Source organism: Apium graveolens, chromosome 5 (assembly GCF_009905375.1).
Source record: "Apium graveolens cultivar Ventura chromosome 5, ASM990537v1, whole genome shotgun sequence".
NCBI classification, from domain to species: Eukaryota; Viridiplantae; Streptophyta; class Magnoliopsida; order Apiales; family Apiaceae; genus Apium; species Apium graveolens.
Window position 1 is genome coordinate 218,973,990 of NC_133651.1, and position 9,582 is coordinate 218,983,571.

General features: G+C 37.9%; 1 long non-coding RNA gene across 1 annotated transcript; it reads left to right on the top strand.

The window, feature by feature from the left end:
• Positions 1–355: 355 nt before the first annotated feature.
• LOC141659648 (uncharacterized) lies at positions 356–822 on the top strand. The gene is made up of 3 exons (XR_012549846.1): positions 356–386; positions 515–551; positions 715–822. It is a non-coding gene; the product is annotated as an uncharacterized LOC141659648 (long non-coding RNA).
• Positions 823–9,582: the final 8,760 nt, after the last annotated feature.

Consider the following 9,582-nt stretch of genomic DNA (forward strand, 5'->3'; position numbering starts at 1 on the left):
CTCGCGGCTCTCTCTCTTTGCTGTCTCTCTCTCAGACCACCGCTCTATCTCAAAAACCCTAATTCTTTCTCTCAAATATTGAACTTCATCTCCTTCAGCTCTCTCTCTCTCTCTCTCTCTCTCCCTCTCTCTCTTTCTATCTCTCTCTGTCTCCTTTCTTACCGCTACTTTCTTGTAAACCTAATTTAAACCTAATACAAAATTACTGAATCGAGATTTGCCTCTCTCTTTCTCCACTCTCTTCCGTCTCCCTATCTATATCTTGATGGAAGCTTCGATTTATGTAAAATTGATTGGTAAAGGTTAGATTTCGGCCATGGTGAAAGCGATTGACGATGGTTTGAAGAAAGGGAAGGAGTTTTCCGTCATAAATCGGGCTAGAAATTGTTAGTATTATTTAATTTAGTAGCTTAAAATCGAGCCGAGAAAGCAAATATTTGGTTTGATTATGTATGTCAATTTTAAATTTATTTTAAATTTTACGTTTTGATTTTAATGAAGCTTTTGTTTATAGGCCTGAAGCTTTGGAGCTTGAAACCAACCTTCAATCGGTAACATATATCTCTCTTTTAACTTTATTTACATCTATTGTGTATTTATATAGATCTGTCGGTGTATATTTATATTTGTATGTTCAATTTTGTTTATTCTATTATGTTCTGCTATTAAGTTTAGGTGTTAATAACACATTTAACTCTATATTTTTTGTATTAGATCTCTATGCTTTTATCATTGGGAGCTATGTCATTTGGACTGTTGTAACTTGGTGTTTTTCCTTTGATGTGTGGGTGGTGGCTGGATGTTTGTACCATAAGAATGCACCCTTTGAAAGTTCCAAGTCTGTTGTTGATAAGGATGCCAACACTAAGAAAAAGAACAAGTCTACTGACAGGAGCACAGCGTCTACAACTCCTTTGAATAAAGGTATGATATTACATGTAACAAAGTCTCTTAATATATTCAACATTTTGACTGGTATTTCCTTTTTGCTAATATTATTATAGTGAGATGTCAATACTAGCTGGCGAACTACCACAGGTGTAGATATGAGTGTACGGAACACTCCAAGTCACACAAACTTCACTTCTGATAAAGATAACAGAAGAGGAATGGTGGTTCCTTTCAAGCCCCTCTCACTTGCATTTGAAAATGTGAATTACTATGTTGATATGCCTCCTGTAAGTCACCTGTCCTTTAAATTGATATTATAATATGCTGTTTTTCTATGAGAGCAGAACATATGGTGGTCAACGATTCTCACAGTAAAACCATTCGTTTGTTCAGGAAATGAAGAGTCAAGGAATCACAGAGCACCGTCTCCAATTGCTATGAGATGTGAGTGGTGCATTCAGGCCTGGTGTTTTGACAGCATTAGTGGGAGTGAGTGGTGTTGGAAAGACCATGTTGATGGATGTATTAGTGGGAAGAAAAACCGGAGGGTATATCGAAGGAAGTATTAGCATTTCAGGTTATCCAAAGAACCAAGCAACTTTTGCTCGTGTCAGTGGTTATTGTGAACAGAACGATATCCATTCTCCACATGTTACCATTCATGAATCTCTTGTGTACTCGGCATGGTTACGTCTTGGTCCAGATGTGTCAAATAAAACACAAAAGGTTAATTCTCTTTTGCTTGCTGATTCTATTATAGATACGCCTCAAAACATTCACACTCTTGTTAAATACCTTATATGATTTTGACAAAAAGATGATGCTACAAAATCCCTGTTTATGCAGAGCATTATTAACATTGCTGATTCATTTGTATATAGTGAAGAAAGATCTGCAGGTTTCGGAGAATCTGGGAAATGGGTTGCTGAATATGTATGTTAAGTCTGGAGATATGGATTCGGCTGAGAAATTGTTTGATGGGATTGACATGAAGACGGTTTTTTCATGGACGTCTATGATAGAGGGCTATATGCAGAAAGGTGATTGGGAAAGTGCCAGTGTGTTCTTTGATCGAATGCCTGAAAAGGATGTAACTGCCTGGAATATGATGCTTAATGAATTCATCGCGGGGAATGATTTAGCTGCTGCTGAAGTTTTGTTTAGAAGAGCGCCAGAGAAAGATGTGGTTTCGTGGAACTGTATGATTCCAGGGTATGTTGAAAACAAGAACTTCACAAGATCTTTGGAGTTATTTAAAGAGATGATATTAGCAGATATCAGGCAGGATAGAATAACAATAAGTAGTCTTCTAGCTGTTTGTGGCTTTGCAGGTGCAGTGAATTTAGGTGAATCAGTTCATTCTATCATGAAGAAATAGAACATCATGGGGGAGGAAGTTGAAGTAGCTTTAATGGATATGTACAGCAAGTGTGGTGCTCCAGATGAAGCTATGAAGTCATTTGACGACATTTCCATAAAATCCGTGTTGGCCTGGAGTGCCATGATTGTTGGTTTGGCGATGAATGGTCTTTCCAGAGAAGCACTAGACTCTTTTGCACAGATGCATCTTTAGTGATCTATCAGAACCTGATTTAAGCGATGAATTAAGAAGACAAAATTCTATTCCAATTTTTTGAGATGTAATATTATTCACAGAATTAGAAACAAGACACCTGTTAAGTTTCAGACTATCTCATTCAAATTGACAGTATGCTATAACATGATCCATCTTAATATCTGTGATCTGAGTCCTTCTTTTACTAGGTAAGACATTATAAAGTAATTATTACTTACTATTTCTATACTCAGCATGTTTTTCTTGTAACCAGGTCAGTATCTTACAGAAGTTGTTGGAAGTCCTTATTATGTTGCGCCTGAGGTGTTGCATAAATATTATGGACCTGAAGTTGACGTATGGAGTGCTGGCGTTATTCTATATATTTTACTATGTGGAGTTCCTCCTTTCTGGGCAGGTATTAGGAGTTAAAAGTATCACATGTTGAGCTTAAGAGTTTTTACCTGGGTGTAGTAATTGTGGCAGTTGATGATATTCCTCTTTGTTCGTATAATTTTTGGAAGAAACCGACTCTGGAATCTTCAGAGCGATTTTGAAAGGAAATATAGATTTTAAATCTGAACCATGACCATCGATTTCAGACGGTGCAAAAGATTTAATAAGGAAGATGCTTGACAGGTCTCCTAAACAGAGAATAACTGCTCACGAAGTCTTATGTGAGCCATTGATATGCTTGATAGTTAGTATACTTTCGTGAGATTTATGTAGAAACTCTTTGTATTGATGTGATTCATGAACTTGCAACTGAATTCTATTGCAGATAATGGTAGCTTATGTTTATATTGCATTGTTTGGTTTTTTTTTGTTTGTAAATGTAATTGGTTCATTGGATGTGAACAGTATCAGGATGGCATGCAATATACAAAATATTAACATCACATTGGTAAATATAAAACGATGTAAAAAATATAAGAAAGACATCAGGTAAAATAATATTAAATGAAAAAGAACTAAAAAAACTGATGTGAAATAGTCATTTGACATCGGTTTTGAAAAGAAACTCAATGTATTTTAAGTCAAATAACATCGGTTAGAGAAACTGACTGATGTTAAACAAAAAGATTTAACATCGGTTTCGTGAAGAACACCCATGTCTTATCCATCATTTCACATCGGGGCGCTAATTTAACCGATGTCTGATTAAACATTTCACATCGGCCAACTTATCTAACCGATGTCTGATCTAGCATTTCACATCGGTTTGTTCGAAAGAATTTTAATAAATGGCTTTTAGAGCTTGTAGGTTTCATGTTTTAATGGATAAATACCTCATAATATACTCATATTCACCTTAAAATAATGTAATATAAGCTGAAATTTGTTGCAAAGACATCACATTTAATCTTAAAACCGATGTATAGAACTGTAATAGACATCGGCTGTTAACCGATGTCAAAAGCTAATGACATTTAACATCACACGCGAAGACATCGGTTCAGATTTTTTTTAACATCGGTTCTGAACCGATGTCTGATCCCGTTTTTCTAGTAGTGCCTATGTACATGCAGAATCAGATGGAGCTAAAATTTCTTGAGTTGAAGCAAGGGAACATGACTGTATTGGAGTATGAGAAGAAGTTCACTGAGTTGTCAAGGGTTGTGACAAAGTGTACCAGCACTGAGGAGGAAAAAGCAAAGAAATTTCAGCAAGGATTGGAGCCTTGGATCAGAGATAGGGTGGCTATGTTTGAGCTTGAAACTTATGCGGGAGTAGTACAAAAAGCTGCTCTGATTGAGAATAATGGGATGCAGTCAAGGAAAGAGAGGGATAACAAGAAGAGGAAGGTTCCATTTTATGGAGAAAAGTCTGAAGCTGGAAGTTCGCAAGATCGGAATGTAAAGAGGATTGGTTTTCAGAAGGGCGGAAATTTTCAAAAGAAGGGAAATTTGGGCAAAAGGCAAGAATCAAAAGGAAACAACCAGGCAAGCCAAGGGCAAGTTGGAGAAAACAGGTTCCAGAGACCGGAATGCAAGCACTGTGGAAGAAGGCACCCTGGAGTATGCAATAAGCTGAGCATGACCTGTTATAGGTGCAATCAGAAGGGACATTTGGCAAATGAGTGCAAGATGCCGAAGCCAGGAGTTACGTGCTACAAGTGTGGGAAGACTGGACACATGGCTAGGGAGTGTAAGGCAACAGGACCAGTCAAAGCTCTGATGAACGTGGCAAGTACCAGTGCAAGCGTGCCAGCTGAGGTATTGGCATTACCTCCACCACCCGCACCAACCCCGCAAGCAACAGCAAGGACATTTGATCTAAAGATGAAAGATGCTGTTCAGAATTCTGAGATGATAGCAGGTACACTTTTACTCAATAATGTCAAAGCTAAAGTATTGATTGATTCGGGAGCAACAAGATCTTTCATATCAGAATCTTTTGTTGATAAGCTCCAATGTGATAAAATGGTTATGAGTGAGGTAGTAAATGTAGTAATTGCAAACCAAGAGAAGATTCCTGTGAATCAATTTTGTCCAAAGTGTGAGATCGATATTTCGGGATATAAGTTTTCAGCCGACTTGATACTCTTCAAGTTGGGAGAGTTTGACATAATTTTAGGAATGGATTGGTTAGGAGAGAATAGCGCTCAGATTAATTGTAAGACCAAGAGAGTGTATTTAAAGACGAAGAGTGGAGAGAAGGTAGTATTTAAGGGGCAGATGCAAGAGCAACTATTTCTTACAATCGTTCAGGCTAAGAAGTTGCTTAGAAAAGGTTGTGAGTCGTTCCTAGCATATGTAGTGGATTCAGAGAGAGTCGGCCTCAGCATGGAAGATATTCCTGTAGTTAGTGAGTTCCCCGATGTGTTTCCCGACAAACTACCAGGCTTACCACCAGATCGACAAATTGAGTTTGAGATCAACCTTGCTCCAGGCACGGAACCAGTTTCAAAGGCCCCATATAGGATGGCACCAGCAGAAATGAAAGAGCTGGCGAGCCAGCTACAAGAATTATTGGATAAAGGAGTGATACGACCAAGTACGTCGCCATGGGGAGCACCTGTTCTGTTTGTAAAGAAGAAAGATGGGAGTATGCGTCTATCCATAGATTACCGGGAGTTGAATAAGGTGACGATCAAGAACCGCTACCCGCTATCAAGGATAGATGACCTTTTTGATCAGTTGAAGGGAGCAAAATGCTTTTCGAAGATTGATTTGAGATCGGGATACCATCAATTAAAGATCAAAGAAGAAGATATTCCTAAGACCACATTCAGGACCAGATATGGGCATTATGAATTCCTAGTAATGCCGTTTGGATTGACCAACGCTCCGGCCGCATTCATGGATCTGATGAATCGGGTATTTAAGAAGTATTTGGATAAATTTGTCGTGGTATTTATTGATGACATCCTTATTTATTCTAAGTCCGAAGAAGAACATAAGCAGCACCTCTGGATAGCATTGGAGATACTCCGACAAGAGAAGTTGTATGCCAAGTTCACTAAATGTGAGTTTTGGTTAAAGGAAGTTCAATTTTTGGGGCATGTTATTGGAAATGAGGGAGTTAAAGTGGATCCGGCAAAGATTGAGGCGGTTATGAGTTGGGAGAGGCCAAAGACTCCTACGGAAGTGCGAAGTTTTCTAGGATTGGCCGGATACTATAGAAGATTCGTCAAGGATTTCTCGAAGATTGCCACGCCATTGACCAAGTTAACCAGAAAGAATCAAAAGTTTGAATGGAGTGGAGAATGTGAAGATAGCTTTCAAGAGTTAAAGCAGAAGTTGGTAACAGCTCCGGTGTTGGTACTTCCAGATGATCAAGGGAATTTTGTAATATTCAGCGACGCTTCATATAAGGGTTTGGGTTGTGTGTTGATGCAACACAGTAAAGTGATCGCATATGCGTCAAGACAGTTGAAGCCGCATGAGTTAAAGTACCCGACGCATGACTTGGAACTAGCCGCCATAGTGTTCGCACTCAAGATCTGGAGACATTACCTCTATGGAGAGAAGTGTGAAATCTACACGGATCACAAGAGTTTAAAGTACATTTTTACTCAGAAAGAGCTCAATATGAGGCAGAGGAGATGGCTGGAACTGATCAAGGACTATGACTGCTCGATAAATTACCATCCTGGAAAGGCGAACGTAATGGCCGATGCTCTGAGTAGGAAGGAGAGATTGAATATGATGATAACATCAAAAGAGTTATCTAAAGAAATCAAAAAATTGGAATTGGAACTTTGTGCTTATGGAAAAGTCGAAGAAGTTTGTCGTGCAATGACCTTTCAGCCAACCCTAGTGGAAAAGATAAAGAAGTGTCAAGAAGAAGTAATGGAGAAAGAGAAGAAACAGTTATCTGGAGAGGAGATTGATACTCAAAGGGATGTGCAAGGGATACTAAGGTTTTCATCCAGAATATGGATTCCCCATGTACCTGAATTAAAGAATGAGATCCTCCATGAAGCCCACAATTCGAAATTTTCAATCCATCCGGGAAGCACCAAGATGTATCGAGACTTAAAGAAGAACTTTTGGTGGCCAAATATGAAGCGAGACATGGCAGAATGGGTTGCGAAGTGCTATACTTGTCAGAAAGTAAAGGCAGAACATCAACGACCAAGCGGATTAATTCAGCCCCTGAAGATTCCAGAATGGAAATGGGAAAATATCGCTATGGACTTTATAGTAGGACTACCGCGAACGAAATCCGAACATGACGCAATATGGGTTATAGTTGATTGTCTTACGAAGTCGGTGCATTTCGTTCCAATAAACGAGAAGTCGTCATTGGACAAGTTGGTTCATCTGTATGTGCGCGAAATCGTACTAAGGCATGGAGTACCCGTATCAATAGTTTCAGACAGAGATCCCCGATTTAACTCGAGATTCTGGAAGCAATTTCAGGAATGTCTTGGCACGAAGTTGAATAGGAGCACGGCGTACCACCCGCAGACTGATGGCCAGAGTGAAAGGACAATTCAAACAATTGAAGATATATTGCGCAGTTGTGCAATCGATTTTGCAGGAAGTTGGGACGACCATTTGCCGTTGATTGAATTCTCTTACAACAACAGCTATCATTCCAGTATCGGCATGCCACCATACAAAGCTTTGTACGGGCGAAAATGTAGATCACCAACAAGTTAGGATGAAGTAGGAGAAGGAAGAATTCTCAGCCCAGATTTGGTACAACAGTTGCATGACTCGGTCAAGTTAATTCAGAAAAGGTTGCTTGCTGCTCAAGATAGACAGAGGAAGTATGCGGATCCAGCGCGTAAGGACGTTCAATTCCAAATTGGCGAAGCTGTGTTGCTAAAGGTGTCACCTAGAAAAGGGTTGATAAGATTTGGCAAGAAAGGGAAGTTAGCACCTAGATACATAGGTCCTTTTGAGATTTTGAGTCAAGTGGGAAAGGTAGCCTATGAGTTGGCCTTACCACCTCAGTATCGGCATGTGCATAATGTGTTCCATGTGTCGTTGCTTAAGAAGTACAATCCTGACACTAGCCATGTGATAGAATATGAACCTGTAGAAATTCAGGCAGACCTGTCATTTGTGGAGCAACCGGTTAAAATACTCGACTGGCAAGTAAAGAGTCTTAGAAATAAGTCAGTAAAGTTAGTAAAAGTACTTTGGAGAAACCCTAAGGTCAAAGAGTCGACTTGGGAGTTAGAGTCTGATATGCGTTCCCGGCATCCTCATCTTTTCTCTTAGATTCTGGGGACAGAATCCCTTAAGGGGGAGAGGATGTTACGACCGGCATTTTATGTAATATTATTTGTGGATTGGTATAATATTAAAGTCAAATGAAAATATATTCAATGATTGTACGCTAGTGTGAGTGAAAGTTTCTGCATTATAAATTTGCCTTGTGTAGTATATGATTTTTCAAAGCAAGAGTTTATTTAATTTCTTTATTTTTGATTTATAAGGAATATTCTAAGCTTTGGAAAATTTTTCTTTTAAAAGGTATTTTGTTCACAAATTTTGAAAATGATTTTATAAAGTCTCTAAAAATCCAAGTTATTTTATGATATAAATTTTATAATTTTTGAACTTATATTTTATTTTATAAAAATAAATCATTATAAATTTTAGTTGTCATATTTATCAAATTACATAAGAGACCATGCATGCAAATCACCCTTCTATTCTCTCAAAGGGCAAACAAGACTTTTCCAACCCCACTAACTCATTTGATTATTACCAAATTACTACCTTAGCCTTGCATGCAAAATGGCCTAACTTTAACCAATGGACATTTTTGTAAGTTCTCACTTCCACTCATCATTTGTAAACCAAATAGCATAAAACAAAGAAATCAAAGTGGGAGAAGTCATTTTAATTCCACACTCCAACAAACCACAATATTCTCTCCTCCCCCTCCCACATTGCTCTCGGCCGAAGGCCAAATTTCCCCCCCCCCTTCCATTTTTCAATTCATTCTTCATCTTCCCAAGTGTAAATCTTTTACCTACATTCATCTTATATACTTTCCAAGTGTTTTGTGACTTGGAAGTTGAAGTTCCATGGATGCATGTGTAGTTCTTATGTGATCTCCAAAGAGAAACTCTTGATTCTTGTGAATTCAAGAGCTCTCTATGAGATATATTATGTATATGTGCTAACTAAGTGTTTTATGGAGATATCATGCTTTAAAATCCTTTGCATGCTACTGAAATTTTATTATATATTTATATTTAGCCATGCATGTTAGTTTTAAGACATTAAAATGATGATCAACCATGTTTTGCATGCTACTCTTTTCGAAATCATGTAGTTATGTTTAAAAATCTATAAATTCGAAATATGTGTGCTTAAAATAGATTGTTTTCATGATAAATTTCTTATTAATACTTAAAGGAAGTTATATTTCATGATTATTAAGGATGAATATTAGGTGCAAGTCGATTTTGCAAACATTTACAACTTTATGCCTAGCCGAAACTTGTTATGTGCTTTCCATGAGTTGCATGTTATATATTTAGTTGCATGTTGTTGTTTTTGGGCATGGATGATCTCACCCAAGTTTATTTTGAGAATAAGGGAGTTAGTTCATTAGATTACCATGTATAAGTCTTGGTTTAAGTATTGAGTTGTTGTTAGTTGAGTTTGTCAAGTCAAAACCTTGGAAAATGAGAGTTATAGTTTCTGCAGAAAAATCAGTATAGC